This window comes from Pinus tabuliformis, chromosome 4_1, assembly GCF_031772625.1.
Source record: "Pinus tabuliformis cultivar Carrire ecotype Pingquan chromosome 4_1, CPIR1, whole genome shotgun sequence".
Lineage (NCBI taxonomy): Eukaryota > Viridiplantae > Streptophyta > Pinopsida > Pinales > Pinaceae > Pinus > Pinus tabuliformis.
The window spans coordinates 589,271,084-589,290,786 of record NC_142303.1 but is presented as its reverse complement, the minus strand read 5'-3'; the positions used below and the strand labels follow the sequence as shown (position 1 = coordinate 589,290,786).

Sequence of the window (19,703 nt, the reverse complement as noted above, 5' to 3'; positions counted from 1 at the left end):
GACACCGGGTCTATTACAACCTTTATCCATTCCAAGCCAACGTTGGGAGGAGGTTTCAATGGATTTTATCACAGGTTTACCCAAGTCTGAGGGAAAGAGTGTAATCATGGTGGTAGTTGACAGACTTACCAAGTATGCACACTTTTGTGCATTATCACATCCATTTAAAGCCAGTACAGTTTCTACTACATTTATGGAAACAATTCAAAAGCTACATGGAAACCCAAAGATTATTGTAAGTGACAGAGATCCCATTTTCACTGGAAATTTTTGGACAAAATTATTTTCTTGTCTTGGTACTCAGTTAGCTCATAGCTCATCTTATTATCCTCAATCTGATGGGCAAACTGAGATAGTAAACAAATGTTTGGAAGGACATCTTCGTTGCTTTGTATCTGATAAACAGACACAATGGGTCAAATGGTTGCCTCTGGCTGAATGGTGGTATAACACTTCCTTCCATACAGCAACAAAAATGACCCCATTTATGGCACTTTATGGGTATCAACCACCATCCATCACATCATATTTAAGAGAAAATTCTAAGGTTCAGGCAGTGGAACATCACATCGAACATCAACAACAAGTCCTCCAACTCTTAAAGGATAACCTCGTGTTGGCACAAAATAGAATGAAACAACAGGCAGATGAACATCGCAGTGAAAGAAGTTTTGATGTAGGTGATTGGGTATTCCTACGACTACAACCATACAAGAAAATGTCCCTAAAGCAAGTTAAGAAGGATAATAAATTATCACCAAAGTATTATGATCCATACAAGGTGTTGCAAAAGATTGGTACTATGGCATACAAATTTGAGCTTCCTTGCAGCTTTTCGATTGCACCCAGTTTTGCATGTTTCATGTTTAAAGAAGGTTATAGGCGACAAGCTCCCAGTTCAAACAATATTGCCAGAACTTGACGAGGAAGGAAAAATTATATTGGAACCGGAAGCAGTCACAGAAACAAGAACTCGACAGCTACGAAATCGATCAATTTCAGAGTATCTTATCAAGTGGGAGAACTTATCCGCTGAAGATTCCACATGGGAGGATGAGAATTTTATGCAGAAGTATCCAGAACTACTCAAGCGTTGAGGACAACACTTTTTTGAAGGAGAGGGGCATGTTGGGTCCCTATAATACTAGTGATTACCCCATTACTATTGTAGTTATACCCCTTATTTATATTGTTGTGCCCCTATTACCCCCATGTTGTTATTTCTGTGCCCCATGGAATCCCTCTGTCCAATCTGTCTTCATCTTCTCGTTTTATTGGCTCTCCCTCACAAAAAATTTCAGTATCTGGAGAAACAACACAATACTCACCAGGATCTGTCTCAATGATTTTAAATTCTACACTTCTCATTCCTCCTCGTACTAGAAAAAGGTCTCCTTTTCTTACTGGGCGATAGGCTTCCAAGAAGTAAGGCTTCAAGTACACATCGAACAAGTTTCCTGTAACACCTTCAATTGTGTCATCTATAGGAAGAATATGCACACGCTTCCCATACTTAACATCTGGGCACTGATGAACAGATACTACATCCCCTAATCTTACTCTTAGATTTGACCTAACAACTTTGTTCATTCTGATCTTATGCTCTTCACAGGTATCATCAGCCAGAACAATGCAAACTGTATCCTTTCTCTTTTTACCCTTAACAAGAATGGTATCACCCCGGAAAAGCTGCAATGTTTCCATTGTTTTCGAATTAAGAGCCACAACCGAATTATCATCATTTATGGCTTCATCCACAACTAACCGATTAGGAGACTTCTTACGCTCAAGTATTGCAGTGCTAAAGTCTTTCTTTGTTCCCTTCAGCAAGTGGACTGTAGATGGGCAACACGTGGAACTCCAACATGGAGACCTGGTCATCACTGGGCAGCTTCTTCAGCAGCTTGCTTGTGGCACCAGTAAAAGCAGGGTCAGTCGAGCAGAACACAGTCAACCCGCCCTGGACGGCGTCCTCGAAGGTCTTGGCGACGCCGGTGGTGGAGATCATGGTGGCGAAGATCTTGCACCCGCCCTTGATCATAACGGCAGTGATGTTCACATCGGAGGGCGCAGGGCTGGCGCCTTCGCCACATTGGTCGTGATCGGCTTACTCACCTCGATGACCGACAGATTGTAGCCCTCCTGCTTCACCGATTTGATGTACGTGGCATCCAACTTGGCGCCGTGTGCCACGAGGCCAAACCCCACCTTTCCAGCCTTCAGATCTGTAATGTTGATGAAGCCACTGTTGCCTGGGGCCATTCCCGTGATCTGCAAGAGCGTGGTGCTGAGCGTTGTCCCGTTAGTGATCTCGTGGAGCTTCTTGGGATCGAAGAAGTCAAGCACCACATGGAGGCTGAGCACACGCTTGAGGGAGGCCAGATCCAGGCCACTGAGCGCGTCCATGTTACTGTTACTCAACGCCAGAACTGTAATCGTCTGCCGGCTGTTGATCTCGTCCGCCAGCTTCGTCCGCGAGAGATCATGATTGAACTTGCTGTATTCTGGAAATTTGGCCAAGATCGTGATATTGAACGCAGTTGCAGAGCACTGTAAGCTCAGCAGGACAAGAAACACAAATCCAAGCCCCAAAATCTTCATTATGCCGGAAAAATGACCCCAAACCACTAAAATTGATACACTCGGGTGCTCCGGAAGCCCAACAAACCCCTGGAGAGCACAATGTGGAATGTCCTGAACACACTTCCCCTCAACCGAGCTACCACCAGAGAAAACACAACAGAAATGAGAGTACCCAAAGCTGCAAATGGTTTTTTTTTATTTGTGTATTTTTTAATAATAATATGTATATATATGATATATATATTATTATTATGTTGTGAATTTTTTTTTTTTTAAATATCTAAAAAAACAAAAGAAATGGTTAGGTTTTTTTTTTTTTTTTTTTAATAATAATAATATGTGTTATGATACATATATTATTATTATTTTGTGGAGTTTTTTTTTGTTTTTGTTTTTGTTTTTGTTTTTTTTTTAAAATCTCAAATTAAAAACTATTTTTTTTATTTTTTTAAATCTAAAACTAAAAAAACTAATTTTTTTTTTTTTTTTTTTTTTTTAAATCTAAAATTAAAAAACTAAATTTCATCTAAAAATTTAAAGATGTTTTTTTTTTCATTCACAAAATTCTTTATTGTCTTTTTGCAAATTAGTTCTCCAGCAAGAGTATGTTTATTTGAACAAAATCAATAGACTTTCTGATCTTCCTGATCGCACGAAGCGCAGGAAGAGAGCATACTAATCGCTTGATTTGTTTTTATTTATGCAGGGGGGTTTTTTGAAAAGACGAAATTTAAAACTAGCTAAATACTAAAACATAAGAAAACTCAAACTTAAACTCCTTTGTGAAGATCCTGCTGTCACCAGGTTTCACAAATTATTTTGTCTAAAGAAAAATACTAGTACTGAATTAAATTCCTAATGCCTAATCCCTTAGCACCATCCCCGGCAACGGCGCCAAAATGTTGGGCAATTTATTGGGCTTAAATTGCTGCATTAAATTATCAACCAGGGAAACTCGTAAGCTTGTGATGGTGCCAGCAATATATATGCAAGAGTAGGCAACTAACTCTATGTCTAGCTAAATTATTTACGATTCAATATAATATGCAAGGGAAGAGGCTCCTAACTAAGGAGGTCCTGGTTGTCCTTCCCTACAGTATCATAGAGAAATCATTGATTACATGAAACTAAAAAAAACTTGAAATGAAGACAAGAGAATGAACTTAATTATTGTTCAGATTCAAGTAGAGAGAGAGACTAACTTAGTCTCTTGATTGTCCTCTCATGTACTAATCCAAACTAAACTAAGATTCATTCATAAGCAGAAGAAATGAAATGACTTGAAACATAAAAGCATAAAAGAATGAATTTCAATTACCATATAAATCAATGGAGAGAGAGCCTAACTTAGACTCTTGGTATCTCCTCATATGATACTTGAAACATAAAAGCAAAAGAATGAATTTTAATTATCATGCAAATCAAATGGAGAGAGAGCCTAACTTAGACCCTTGGTTGTTCTCTCATATGCTGATAAGATTCTAATTTAAAACTCATTCATCAATCTCAAACAAATCCTCAAACATCTAAGCAATTAAATGAAATAAGATCTAATATGAAATAACATGTTTCTCTCATCCTTTTAGAGTGAGCTCAATTCTCTTAAGAACAAGACAAATTATTCCATATACTACATTAAGGAAACTTATATCTAAAAACTACATAATGGAAATGTATGTAAAACTTATATCTAAAACTACATAATGAAAGTATATGTAAAATGAAGCTTTATTCTATGCCATCATAATTTGGATACAATGCTCCAAGAGTCCTTCCCTTGGAATGGAGGAGGTACTCCTATTTATACAATAGGATGAGATAACAAACTCATAATGATGATCCACTAATCTCTCTTTTAGTTCCATACATTTCTCAACCATCTAGACACATAACCCTATCTTCCATGATTTCCTCCATGAGTCCATGATTTTCTCCATGAGATCATGATCTTTTCCATGAGGCTTATCTTATCAAATTCGAATTTGATCATTCAAGGCCACATAAAGATGCCCTGGAAGCTTCCTTTGTACCTACACATGTCAACAAACTCATTCTAATTGTTAGGTATAAGTATAAGCATATTATTTTCTAAAGTTTAGCCATAAATTCACTTAAAAATGTTAAGAATTAATAAACTTTGGAAAAGCATAGTTATAACCCAATAATGAGGTAAATGGAATGATGTGGAGGTGGAATGGAGGTGACATGAAGGTAAAATGTGAAGATATTGGTGAATAATGGAGTGAAAATAGGGACCATTTTGAGGCCCAACAATGACTGTGTCAGGAGTGCTCATGCACCTCTAGAGAAGAGGTGGGGAGACATCGAGTTGTAGTCAGGAGGACTACAGAAGATGAGGGGCAAGATCCTTGAGGTGCCCAAACTCTTGGATCATATCCGGCTACGGGAGCCCCGAATGACAGTAGCAGGATGACGGATGTCGGTAGAAGCAAGATGCGATGGAGCGACAAGGCAATGCTAGAGTGCAGAGGTCTGTAGCAGCGCAGTGGGGGTTGCAGTAGTGCGAGAGGCACAAAGGTGTTTGCAGCAGTGCGAGATGCATAGAGGAGGTTGCAACAGTGCGAGAGGCACAAAGGTGTTTGCAGCAGTGCAAAGGCAACAAAGGGAGCACAATATAGCAGCAGAGGTAGCTTCAGCATCAGGAGGCTTTCGGATTGACAAGGATGTCAGTATTTGGGTAGATCAGTTACTTACTTCTTGGTAACTGAGTTGCAGTGCATCAGTTAGTAGCGGTAGTGTTATAGGCAGCATGATGCAACATTTTGAGAGGGAGCTGCAGTACATATGTAGCAGTGGCAGTGGCAGAGCCATGGGCAGCAATACAAAAAGCAATACTCAGTGGATGTTGGGCAGCAGGCCAAGCATCAACACAGGTATTGGTGCGGAAGGATTAGTGTGATGTTCAGTGGTGGAACATTACTAGAGCATATTTCTCGTTAAGAGGGAGTGTTGATTTGTGGTAGCATCGGATGTGCTTTAGCCATGAAAATTGGTGGAGAGGCTAAAGCACATGAGATCTCCAAGACTCAGAAATGGTTTGGGGAAATTCCACCCGGTTAGAGAGATATTAAAATAATTAATATTTTTAATGGAGTTCCTAAGTCTAAACTTAGAAAAATTAAAATATTAATGGGTATTAATATAAAACTGGGTGAGAATGTTCTAGAAGACATGGATCAAGCCAAATCTAATCTTAGCCGTTGATTAGAGATTTAATCTCGGCCGTTGAAGACTCAATAGAAAATGTATAAGCGGCTTGAGGGTCACTTGGAGATACACCAAGATTGATCAGTTAGTTTGATTTTCTGGAGCAGGGTTTGCTGAGAAAATTCGAACTAGTGATTTGTTGCAGCGAGGGGTAGTGAGTACATAGCAGAGAGGCAAAGATAGTGGAAGAGGGTCAGCACAGTGACTGAGGAGGCTACGCAGATGCAGCAGGAGCCACGCAGAGGAAGCTAGAGACTGTGCAGAGGCTGAGGGGCCTGCGTGGGTGACGCAGAGGGCCAGAGAGCTGATGTAGAGAGGCAGGAAGCTGACGCAGAGGGTTCTAGAGCTACGCAAAGGCTAGCAGGGATGACACAGAGCCTTGGAGAAGTGTTGGAAGGATTTTCGTGGGGTAAACTAGTGTTGAGAAGCTGAATATCTGTCTCCGAGAAGAGGTATTACTGCCGTGTAAAAATCTCTGTTGGGTGAGCCAGTTTGGCACCCTAGTTGTACTCAAGAACTCTGCATAATAATAAAACTCTCAGAACTGCTGCACCAGTTTTCCCGCATTGGGTTTTTTCGGGGAAGATTGTCCAAAAATAACGGTGTCCCTTGTGTGTTTGTCTAGTATTTCAGTTGTTGATCTGTATATGAGTTAAGGCTACATTTGTGTTTATTTTCAGTATTTATATGAATAAATAACTTGTTAAGGAATAAACAAGTAGGTGAAATAGACCAGATAATGCAGTAGGGATTTCTAATGGGTAACATTTAGAAATTTCAACATCCAACGCTATTATTTTCCAGAGTTTTATTTGTGAAGGTTGCAATGTGATTTATTCAGTATTTTCTGTGGCAAATAAATTGTTAAATTAATTAACAATTAGAAGAATAATATCCAGTTGCTGTGATAGGATTTCAGACTTGAAATTTTGACATGGTATCAAAGTGTGATTGATCAGACAGGGAAGCTCAAAAGCCGAGGTAGAAATTCGCTATTTAGAGGGAGCAACGAGACAAATTTCTAGAGGTTGCACAGAGCCTAAGCCAGACATTTCGAATTGTTAGGCAAATTGATTTTTCAATGTAGATTGGCAAAAAAATTCGGGTTGCCGGATTTAGTGATTCCAATAGGCAGAGGGAGCAACAACAACTCGGATTTTCGCTGAGCAGATTCCTTGTTTGAGCGCAAAGGGTTTTACAACAACTTGTAATAGCGAAATCAATGCCGGGTAGAAGAGGAAGAGCACACACAAAGGGATATTTCTCTTAGAGGGTTTCTAGCCTAGAAATTCGTTTTCCTAGTTGTAGTTGGCATCTGCTGTAGGTAGTTTTTCTCACTCCAAAAGGGAGTGCGAATAGCAAATTCAATAGCCAAGTAGAGGAAGAGGGAGTTTTTCAACCAGATTCAGAGATGGCCACAGTTGGGCTTAGAGATTAGGATAGGTTGGATGGAGCTTCTAACTTTGTCATCTGGAAGGTTGGGACGTCTTTCCTTCTGACTGAATATGGCCTGAAAGCTTACATGGAGAATGTGGTAGCAGTACCCTAGGATGCCAATCAACTCAAGGAGTACAGAAAGGAAATGGCGAAGGTGAAGCTGATGGTTTTAGATGGAGTCTGAGATCTTGTAGTCTCACATGTGGCAGACAAAGGTACGACCAAGGAGATGTGGGATGCTCTCTCCGAGCTCGTTCAGAGTTCTTCTGAGCAACAGAAGATGTTTCTCCAGGAGAAGTTGAGGAGCATCAGGATGTAGAAGGGTGAGAGCATAGATGGCTTCCTCACCAGGATTTAGGAAGTCCGAGATCAACTATCAGTCATTGGGGAGGCACCCCAACCCACAAAGCTTGTACAATTGGCACTGAATAGTGTCTCAGATGACTAGTAGGTGTTTTTCCAAAGTATCTTAGGTAGAGACACATTGCCTAAATGGGATAGGATGTGGTCCGATCTACAACAGGTGGAGTTGAGGTAGGCTCTAGTAAAGAGTACCATCAATAGCAGTAGCAGCAAGGGCGTAAAGGGTGAGAAGGAAGAAGAAAATGTGGCCTTAGCATCTAAGGGTCCCAGTTAGGGGGAGGGGGAAAAGAAGAAGAAGAAGGAATTGTCAAAGGTCAAGTGCTTCAGGTGTGGCGAGTTTTGGCCACTACAGTATGCAGTGTCCTCTCAGGAAGAAGGACAAGTAAGACCAGACAACAATGTTTGCCGAGATTGATAAGCTATCCTCCATGCTGGAGGAAGATTTCGGTATGTGTGCAGCTATACCTCCGGGAGAGAGGTGGGGCTATCTAGAGCTATAGTCCAAGAGCGGCGCAGACATGGGCAGGATCCTTTAGGTGTCCTCCTCATGGATCATTACCTTGCTATTAGGGCCCTCAATATTTAGTAGCAAGATGGATTAGTGTCAGTGATGCAGTCAGATTCTGAAGTGACAGTCGTAGACTAGTACCAGTGAGGTGTTGAGGAGCGTAGTGCAGTGTTGGCAGCAGTGCAAAGTGGCACAGTGCAGAGTCAGCAGCAACACAAATTCTTAAGTGGACAGTGTAGTAGCTAGTAGCAGTCAAGACTCAGGAGACAAACACATTATTCTAAACACAGTTGATTCAATATTTATGATTCTTCTCAGTTGCAGTTGCAACAACAACAGTTGAGTGGGAGTTGCAATGCAAATGCAGGGTTGGCAGCAGTATGGCACTGTCAGCAGCAACACAAATGTAGCATCAGAGTTGCACAGTGGTTTGTGGGTAGTGGCCAAACATCAATAGCGTGACAGACGGTGGTACAGAGACAGAGTGTTGTGGCAGAGTGTGCAACACTAGAGAGAACACCTTCCTCGCTAAAAGGGAGTGTTAGTTTCTGTAGCATTAGAGGTGTTATAGTCTCGAAACTTTGTGGAAAGGCTAAAACAAAAAAGTTCTCCATAACCTAGAAATTATTTTTGGAAATTCCACTAGAAGTGTCTCAATTAGATTATTAGCCTATTTGTAATTATTTACTCAGTCTAAACTTAGGAAAAGGGGTTAATTAATCAGAATTAATTGAGATAAGGTGTGAATCATCTAGAAACTCGCACAGATCGACTTCGATATGATCTTGGCCCTTGATTAAGTTTTAATCTTGGCTGTTGGAGGTCCAATAGAAGATTATAAGAAGAAGTCGATGAGTAGATGGGGAACACACACTTGTGGAGTTCGATTTCCTTGGAGAGTTCGATTTTCCAGAGGCAGCAGTCGGAGGAGTTTGAGCCAGAGAAGAAAGCAGAGACAGAGAGGGGCAGGGACAGTGATCCAGAGGAAGTTTTCTAGATCCGGAGAGGCAACAACAAGAGGTTGAGTTATTCCCAATGAGGCAGCACAGAGGACTGCGTAGTCAGATTCAGAGGGCAATTCGATTTAGCTTTGGGAAAAATCGATTAAGCTTCCAGAGGTCTGGAAAGTATTCCAGAAGGTCGGAGAATCATTTTCCTCAGCGGAAACAGGCAGAACGACTTGATCAGAGGTAGTTCCGGGCTAGACGTCCAAGGGTCTGCACAAACATTTTGCAGAAGCTAGCGTGAGGAGTCGAGGAGGACGAGTTTTTGAAGCGAAGTTGTGCTGGGGTTGCTTATGGAGGAAGGGAAATTCCCTTAAGATAATTTTGGCTAGATTTTCTTGCTGTGGATTGCTAGTTTTCGACATCCAGATTGTATTTAGAATTTCACTGTTGCTTAGTAATATAAAACCCTCAGCTGTTGCACGGGCTTTCTCAAGTTGGGTTTTTCTGGGGACATTTGTCCAAAAATAATTGTGTCAAATTTTATGTGTGCGCTAGAATATTTCTCAGGTTCCAATGCTATTATTTTCCGCAGTTTTATTTGTGAAAGTTGCAGCGTGATTTATTTAGTATTTGCCATAACAAATAAATTGTTAAATTAATTAACAATTAGAAGAATAATTTCCAGTTGTTGCGATTGGATTTCAGACTTGAAATTTTCACATGGCACTCTTAGAATCAACCTACTACAAGACATGGACCAGGTTACTCTTCCTACCAGAACATATAACATAATAATGACAATGAACAAGTGTACCTTTATCTGGAGCAATTCTGAGAATGATGAGATAGCTGTAAGATAATGAAGGTGATAAATCCCAAACTCCTGATGATAATACTGATGCTTGACTTGACTAAACCCTTACTGCTGTAATGATACTGAAGACTTCTGAGAGTGAGGCAACCACCAAATGCTGCTATAGAAACACTTGAAACAAACTGCAAAACCACCCTTAGAGCTATCTCTGAATCAATGTCTTTGAAGACGTTCAACACAACATAAGCATTCAACTGCAATCTTCTTTCTTGCTAAAGGATTGCCACTGTACTTTTGTCCTTTTAACCCTTAACAATGAGATCATCAAGACTATACCTGATCAAGGCTAACTCATCCTAGAGAAGATCTTGTTATTGAAACCCTAGATGCTTATCAAAGTCCAGACTTCTGCAGGTGCTTGAATAATATCCTTCAATACTTGCACAAAAGAGTCAACTTAGTTCCATCTTGGCAAACATATATATATATATATATATATATATATATATATATATATATATATATATATATATACACTTCTAAACCACTGTAGATTAGGTTGAAGACTACCACAGTGCTAGTTGGTCAACAAATGTTATTTGCAATCAGATTCCAGAAACAACAATAAATGATCACCGTCTTCTGTTGTAACTACTTCAAGGTAATTATGTGTCTAGGACTGCATATGTTGGCTGATCTGGCACTGTAGGTTCTGATATATATTTTTGCTAGGATCCTTAATAAACAGAACAACTGAGATTGCCACAGAATTGCCAACACAGGCTAAGGTACGACGGTTTGACCTTTCTTGCACTAAAAATATCCCTTGTGATGAACTTCAGACACCGATTTCAAGATGTGCCTAGGATTACAGACAACAGTCCTGTATGCTTCTTCATTGTACTTCTGCACTAGATTAGGATTGGATAGATATGCAAACCTTTCAAATCGAGTACAAAAGTATGCCCTAATCTGGGCTAAACCAAACACCAAAAAATCACCGATCTGAGAGGCTATTGTCGCAGAATATTGAGCATTTAGGCCATAGATACAGGGCTATTAACTCTAAGAAAAATGATCTCAATGAACCAGGATATAAGGCAAAACTTCTACAAACTCTCGTTGGTCTGAGATGGCTACAAGTTGTTAAAATCTGAAAGTTCTATGTAGAAAACTGAATGTACTTTGCTGAAAATTGAATGGAACTGAATGTACTTTGCAGAAAAATGAAATTACTGTGCTATTGCAATTACTTAGAATTCAGATTTCTTCTTCAAAAACTTTTCAAATCAACAATTGTATATAGAACATAAACTTAAGGATTATATGAAGACATCCAAAAACAAATATAAGACACACAGAGTTAGGTCTAATGACCAGGGCAAAACCCACAAGGGGAAACCCCAAATTATTCTTCTTTTAATAGATTTCTTCAATTGTTTAGCAAAGTACAAAGAGAGAGAGAGAATGAGAATGAATAAAGTCACCAATGTCTGATCAACTTGCAATTGAAGTGCTCTTGCTCTTTGCTTGAAGATCTCCTCCTTCTCTTGATCAGATCTTGTCCTTCACACTTGCTCCAACTCTTCCCTTGCTCTTACTCTTCACTTGCTTTCATACTTCTCTTGCACACACTTAGCGCTAGCTCTCTTTCTTCACAATGAACATGTTACTTTCAACTCTCACTTGATGTTGCTTAAATAGATGAGAAAGGAGAAGAGTTACAAAAATGAATTCATGCCTTGAGCCAATAATAGGAGAATTGAATTCCATGACGGAGGAGTTACTTGAGGAGAAGCGTAACTCATTCCAAGAATAGAGAAAGAGGTACACTTGTCTTGAGGAGTTACAATTTGAATTAGGGAGAGAGAGAGTTACACTTAAACATGAGAGAATATATCGAGAAAGTTACAAATCAAATTGAATGAGGGAGTTACAAGTGCATTTAATGAGGAGTTACACTTTTGCCATACATTGAATTAGTAAGAGAGAGTTACTCTTGAGTGTGGAGTTACTATTTTATTCCAGAAGAGAGGTTCAATTTTCCAAGTAAGAGATTCTCAATTTAATTTACTTATTTTACGAGAGAATTCGTTTTTATTAATCCATTAAAGGTGAATGACTTTAGACTATTTTATAAATAATAGTATCATAATAATAATACTAGTAAGGGTAAAATATTAATTCTTGACTTGTATAATCATGATTGATTTGATTTTAAAGTGGATTCCATATGTTGAGATCATCCTTCATCATTTAGACACGACTTTCTATTTTTGGAAAGTCACCTCCACATTGACATGTGGCTTACTATTTTTGTAAAGTCATATTATAATTATTAGAAATTAAATTTTATTATAGTTCAAACATAACTGAAAGATATTATTTCTTCTAGGAGAAATTCATCCCTGAGCTGCCAAATTTTAACTCAAGCAATTTCAGATTCAGAATTGTGCCAATAAACCCTCCTTTAGAGCTCGGTCTTTTCAGAAGCAAGACCGAATGACCTAGCAGTCAAGTAGCAAGCATAATCAATCCTTTTCCCTGGCCTGTAATGATGAAACTTCGCTCAAAATTTATTTCCCTAGAGGGCCGAAGACCTTCTTCCTGCAATATAACACAACGAATCCCAAAAATCCCAAAATAAGACTCAAAAACCCTCTCGTTTGATATGTTTATTTCTCCACAAGGGCCAAAGTTGATTTCAGAGCACTTTTGATTCCAAAGATATCTTTGGATGTAGGATGTAGTTCCAATTTATAGACTTTTGGAGGGGCTTCTAGGAGATCACCGAATTATACATTTGGAGGAAGGTTTTTAATTTAAGATTCAAATTGTGGACGGAAAAACCTTTTGAGGTTTTTTTTTTTCATAAATTTTAAACTTTTTTTACTTGTGGTCCAAAAACCCTCACAAGCCCTTGATCCAAAAATAAATATTTACAATCAGCCTTTTGCAAATATTTTAATGATCAAAGAAGGGCAAGATTATTTGACTATTTGACTTGACCAAGGAGGGCTGCCACATCATTATCCTTTTGGGGTTAATGCCCACAGGTTGGGGGCTTCAACTTCAAACACGAATATCTCTCAAACCGTGAGGGCTTATGGGGCATGCCACATATCACCAGAATCAACATGATGAGGAGAAACCAACAAGGATGATCTAGACTCGAAGAAACATGAATTGCCATGCCATTATGGTCAGCAAAGGCGGGGCATCTCCTGGTGTTGCTTGTTGAGAAAGTGGCACCATGGAAGTGTTTCCTAGGTTTGTCTTTTTGGCCTAGGAATACACTTAATATCCTTTTGTCTAAGTGACATTATGAGATTATTAATGTTAAGGGGGACTAAAGTTTTTTATTTATGTGGAGTTGTAGCATGTATTTTAAATTATTAAAGTCACTTGTGTTTAAATGTGATTTTATGGGTAAAGTACTAAAGTTCACTTTATAATATTAAAGTGACTTACGTTTTATAAGTTACTTTATGGGAAAAGTGACCATGGTGCAAAATAGCATTAAAAGTACTAGGAAGTCCTTTTAAAAGATGGGACCACATGTATGAGGGGTCAAGTAGGGGACTCATCTCAACCCTTGATCTAATGGCTTGAGATTAAATCTCAGCCATTATATCTTAGGGATAGGGTTTCAATCTTTTCTCAAGAGACAAAAGGGAGGGAAAAGGAATTTTCATTGATCATTCTTCTCTCAAGGAAAGGAAGAGAGCGTAGGAGGCTGAGCAAGAGAAGCTCGAGCTTTGTGAAGGAAATCCACGACAGAGAACAAGGAAGAAAACCACCATTTGTTCGAATCTCTTATGGAGGCCGTGTTCAAGTCTTAAGGAGGGCTCAAATCGGGAGAAGGCAGTCACAACTATTGTCTGCACACAGGTTGTGGTTATAAATCTGGACTGGAGGAGTTATACTCTTGTTTGAACCAGCGTACAGGCAGCCCAAATTTATCTCTAGACTGTCCACACGCATTTCCAGATTTCTATGCACACTCAGCGCTAATTTCGGGCCTATTGTAGAGGGTATATGTTGATTTTTAATGTACCTTGGACAAGTGGTTTCCCATGGGTTAGTCTCTACTTAGGGAAAAGTGTCCAAAATAATTCTTTTCCTAAGTGTTACTTTATAAAGTGAAATTGACTTTATAAGTTTTAAAGTCAATGTTAAATTATAAAGTGAAAAGTGACTTTCGACATAAAGTACAATGTGGGTACTTTATTTAATGGGTGAGTTAAAAAGTAGAAAGCGAGAATTAAATGCACATTTATTCTCATCCCTTGATCTAAATGAATCTGAGCCATTAGATCTTAGGGTTGCCCAAAAGTCATTTAGGGAAAGAAAAGGGGGAAACGAAAAGAGAGACTGCATTCATTCTTCATGAGCAGATTGGAGAAAGGAGGTTGAGAGTTGGAGAAAAGTTCTGAAGGAGAAATTTGTTGCAACAAGCTGAAGGAGTGATTTCTGGGCAAAGTTGGGCATGGAAATCAAGGCATAGAAGACAACAAAAGGTACAATGCGAACATCATTGAATGTTGTGAGCTGCATGCCATTTGAGAGAAGTTTTTGAATATTTTTTTTGTACAGTCTGTACAGTGGTACGGAAATCCCTACAGTTCGTACGGAGTTCGTACAGTACAGTCCATACAGTCGTATCCGTACAGTACATATTTTCAGCTTCAAGTGGGCATGAAAATCGAGGCAAAGTGGGCATGGTTTTCAAGGAGTTTTGGGCTAAAGAGATAAATTGTATTTTGTTGTTTCTTTTTTGTTTGCATATGTATTTTTCTTGAACTTGAAAGATAAATAAATTTGAAGAGCTCTCTAACAAGTTTTCCCTGGAGAAGATTGAAGGGGTTTTGCTTGGGTCTAAGTTGACCAAAAATCTGTGTATTTTTATGTGTGTTGCTAGTCTAATTATGTCAATATTTATTTTTAGCATGTGTTTACAGTCCCATGTGTTTTAATCTGAAAATTTCATTTCTAGAATTCTATATGTTGAATGTATGTTTATGAGAAAGGGCATTTAACTGAATGGGAGTGATAAGGTGAAATTAAATCGGGTTGGGATTGTAGAAAATTTTTTTTAGTCATCAAATTTCAACATGGTATGAGAGCTACAGACTGTAAATTTCAATTTGAACAACAGACAGTAGTTTAGGACAACAAATAGTGGTTTGGACAACATACTGATATTTTGTGACAACAAGGTGAAATTTCACACAGACTGAACTTTTGAGACAGTAAGGTGTGCTGGAAAGTTCATTTCTCCATTTTCTTGGTTTTGTGAATTTTGGACAACAGTCATGGCCATGTTCTTAAGGATAGAGGACACACTGGATGGGATCTCCAACTATGCCGTTTGGAAGGATAGAATTCATATAGTGTTTGAGGAGGTAACCGTTTGGTATATAGTGCGACAAGTGGTTGTACCTCCTATTGTTGTAGATGAACTTGTTGAATTCACAAAAAATAATGCAAAGGCAAAAATGATTTTGATGGACAGTCTGAGGGCTCACGTGGTTCCTCAGGTGAGAGGAAACACATATGCATATCAGATGTGGACAACTCTAACCACTCTCTATCAAAGTACCAATGGGAGCAGGACGATGGTACTCAAAGAACAATTGAAGAACATTAGGATGACAAAGGTTGAAAATGTAGTTCATTATCTTGGCAAGGTCAAACAGGCACTTGATGATTTGACTGCTATTGGTGAGGCAATTGCACCCACAGAGTTAGTCAGGATAGCTGTAGTGGGATTTCCTGAGCCTTGGGAGGTTTTTGAAGATGCTGTTACCTCTAGAGAGAATCTTCCCAATTGGGGCAAATTCTGGGATGATTGTGTGCAGCATGAGATACGGAAAACTGACAGTGGTGGGGTGAAGATAGCGGATGAGGAGGATGTAGCCTTGAGAACCAGGGGGAAGAACAAAGGGAAGGCCAAGAAAGGGGCCTCATTAGATGGGGCTAAGGGAAAGGAGAAGAAGAAAAAGAAGAAGAAGAAAGATACAGATATGTCCAAAGTCAAATGTTGGGCATGTCAGAAGATGAGACACTATGTTGCTACGTGTCCTAAGAGGAAGAACAAGGGGAAGAAGGGTACTGCAGCTTCAACAGAGGTGGAGCTGTTTGCTTCACAGTTTGACCAGGACTTTGCATTTATTACTTCTATATCTAGTAAGAGTACATCATCCGATGCGTGGTACATAGACAACGGGGCTTCCTCCCATATGATAGGTGCACAGGAGTTCTTTTTAGAGCTTGCAGAGAGGGCACTTGATATTGAGATTGTACTTGGAGATGACCGCATTGTGAGAGCTGTTGGTGTGGCACTGTGACCTTTGAGAGGGAGTCTTTGCCTCCTTTGAAGGTCATGGATGTTTTGTATGTTCGGGGGATGAAGAAGAACTTGATTTTAGTGTCTGTTATGGAGGAGAAGGGGTTTGACGTCACTTTCTCAGGAGGGCAGGTATTGATGTATACTGGGGGATCTTCCATCACTTCGGCCAAAGTGATTGGAGTCCGCTCTGGGAAACTATACAGGTTCAATTTTCAGTCAGCAAGAGCATTGGTGGGTAGCACATCTGGTAGAACTCACACTAGTACCACCAACAGTAGAGACTTGTGCGAGTTATGGCACTAGAGGATGGCGCATATGCATCATGGAGCTTTGAGAGTACTGAGGGAGATCACTATTGGAGTTCCTGATTTCAGTGTCGAGCATTATGAGGTCTGCAGAGGGTGTGCTTTGGGCAAGTACACCAAGTTACCATTCCCAACGAGTGACAACAGATCTACATGTATACTAGACTTGATTCATACTGATGTTAGTGGTTGTATGTCTCATGTGTCTTTGGGTGGTTATGAGTATTATGTTATATTCATTGATGACTACTCTAGTAGGACTTGGATATATTTCCTGAAGACCAAGGGTGAGGTATTTAGTCGCTATAAAGAGTTCAAAGCTCTTGTGGAAAAGCAGATAGGTAGGAAGATTCAGGTCTTGAGGTCAGACAATGGTGGTGAATACACCGATGGTGGGTTTTCAGACTTCTATGCACATGAGGTCCTTAGGAGAGAGTTCACGGTTCCTTACAACCCCCAGCAGAATGGGATGTCTGAAAGGAAGAACAAAACTATTGTTGGCGCTGCTAGAGCGATGATTCATGATCAGGGGTTGCCTTTGTTTTTGTGGGCTGAGGCTTGCAATACTGCTGTTTATCTTCAGAACATGAGTCCTCACAGAGTATTGGGGAATATGACTCCGGATGAGGCTTTCACTGGAAAGAAGCCTCATGTGGCACATTTTCGTATCTTTGGATGTCTCACATATTCTTATATCCCCAAGGAGCAGAGGAAGAAGCTGGAACCCATGGCAGAGGAGGGCATCTTTATGGGTTACAACGAGACTTCGAAGGCCTATCGGATCTTCATTCCTTCTAAATGGAGAGTGGTGATTAGGAGGGATGTGAAGTTTGAGGAGGAGAGGGCGTATTGGAGATCACAGGAGTATGATGAGAGAGAATCACAAACTTCTCCTCAAAAGGGAGGTCAGGTACAGGGAGTAGGACCTCAAGGTTCTGGATCGATTGGTACAGGAGGTACTTCAGTGTTAGTGACATTTGGGGCACTAGTGGCAAGTTCACCGAGCACTTCTTTAGGGAGTCCACTGGTACAAAGTTCACATGGCACTTCAGCTAACACAGGCACATGTGCTAGTACAGGTTCTTCGAGGACAGTTGTTGGTATAGGCACACTAGGGTCAGTTGGCAAACCTTCAGGTTCACCAGATTGGGGGGCAGAGGATGAGGTTCCCTATAAGGAAGCTTCTTCAAGGAAGAGGAGGCCCAATTGGCTTCAAGACACCTTGAAGGAAGCAGAGTCCGTTGGTCCTTCGAAGAGGGTGAACAGGGAGAGTGTGCCACTTGAGCGGTTTTGCAGTTATGTAGCCAAGGCTACTAGCATTGTTGACTCTAAGCCTACTAGCTCTGAGGAGGCTGCCAGCCAGGAGGTATGGAGAGAGGCTATGGTGGAGGAGTATGCCTCTATCATTAAGAACAATGTCTGGGAAATGGTGCATAGGCCTGAGGGCAAGTCAGTTGTGACTTCCAGGTGGCTCTAGAAGATGAAGCATGCTGCGGATGGCATCATTGAGAAGTTCAAGGCGAGGTTTGTGGCTAGAGGGTTCTCATAGATAGAGGGAGTTGACTATGATGAGACCTTCACTCCTGTAGCTCGGTACACTTCTATCCGGTCCCTTATTTTTATTGCTACAGAAATGGGTTGGCAGATCCATCAGATGGATGTGAAGACCGCATTTCTGAACGGAGTTATAGAGGAGGAGGTGTATGTTGAGTAGCCACAGGGATTTGAGGTACTTGGGCAGGAGACCCATGTATGCCGGTTGAGGCGAGCACTCTACGGACTTAAGCAAGCTTCGAGAGCTTGGTATTCGAGGATTGATACTTACTTGCAGCAGATGGGTTTCACGAAGAGTGATGCAGATCCAAACCTATACTACATTGTTGTAGGGGATGATCCGCTCATTCTTGTGTTGTATGTTGATGACTTGTTCATTACTGGGGCAGAGAGACTGATTAGTGGTTGCAAGGAGGATCTTGCTATGGAGTTTGAGATGAAGGACATTGGGCTGATGCATTATTTTTTGGGGCTTGAGGTGTGGTAGCAGGAGGGGCATATCTTTCTGGGGCAGGGGCAGTATGCTGTGGATGTGTTGAGCATATTTCACATGGCAGACTGTAGACCCATGTCTACACCTATGATCACCAACTGGAAGAAGCTTTATGCTTTAGATTCTAGTTTGGTGGATCTCGCATTGTATAAGTAGCTTATTGGGTCCTTGATGTATCTGGTGAACACTAGGCCAGATATATGCTTTGCAGTGAACACACTTATCTAGTTCATGGTTGAGCCTAGGAAGGTGCATTGGGTAGCTGCAAAGCACATTCTTCACTACGTGCAGGGGACTATTGATTATGGTCTGGACTATAGGCGGGGAGGAGTGAGGTTGGTTGGTTACACAGATTCAAATTGGGCAGGCTGTGCTTCTGACAGGAAAAGCACTTCATGGTGTTGCTTCGGATTGGGTTTGACAATTGTTTCGTGGTTTAGTCGAAAGCAAAAGTCAGTTGTTTTGAGCTATTCTGAGGCCGAGTATATGGCTGTTAGTCAGGCTAGTTGTGAGGCCATTTGGCTTCGCAAGTTGTTATATGGCCTATTTGATTAGGAGTTGAGACCGACGATTATTCACTGTGATAATCAAAGTTGCATTAAACTCACGGAGAATCTAGTGTTTCATGACAGGTCAAAACACATTGACATCATATATCATTTCATCAGGGACTATGTTCAGAAGGGGGCAGTGAAGTTGGAGTATATATCAATAGATGAGCAGGTGGTCAATGTTCTCATGAAGTCCTTGCCAAGAGGCAAGCTTGTCCATTTCAGGGACAAAATGGGTGTGGTGAGAAACACTTTCCTCGGTAAGAGGGAGTGTTGATTTTTAATGTACCTTGGACAAGTGGTTTCCCATGGGTTAGTCTCTACCTAGGGAAAAGTGTCCAAAATAATTCTTTTCCTAAGTGTGACTTTATAAAGTGAAAGTGACTTTATAAGTGGTAAAGTCAATGTTAAATTATAAAGTGAAAGTGACTTTAGACATAAAGTACAATGTGGTACTTTATTTAATGGGTGAGTTAAAAAATAGAAAGTGAGAATTAAATGCACATTTATTTTCATCCCTTGATCTAAATGAATCTGAGCCATTAGATCTTAGGGTTGCCCAAAAGTC

The 19,703-nt window shown here is 40.3% G+C and overlaps 1 protein-coding gene and 1 pseudogene across 1 annotated transcript in view; one reads left to right on the top strand and one right to left on the bottom strand.

Moving 5' to 3' along the window:
* Positions 1 to 19,703, top strand: part of LOC149177341 (uncharacterized) — a 223,769-nt gene that overhangs the window by 44,980 nt on the left and 159,086 nt on the right. The gene's annotated exons all lie outside the window — the stretch shown is intronic.
* Positions 1,802 to 2,601, bottom strand: LOC149177342 (fasciclin-like arabinogalactan protein 8 pseudogene; annotated as a pseudogene).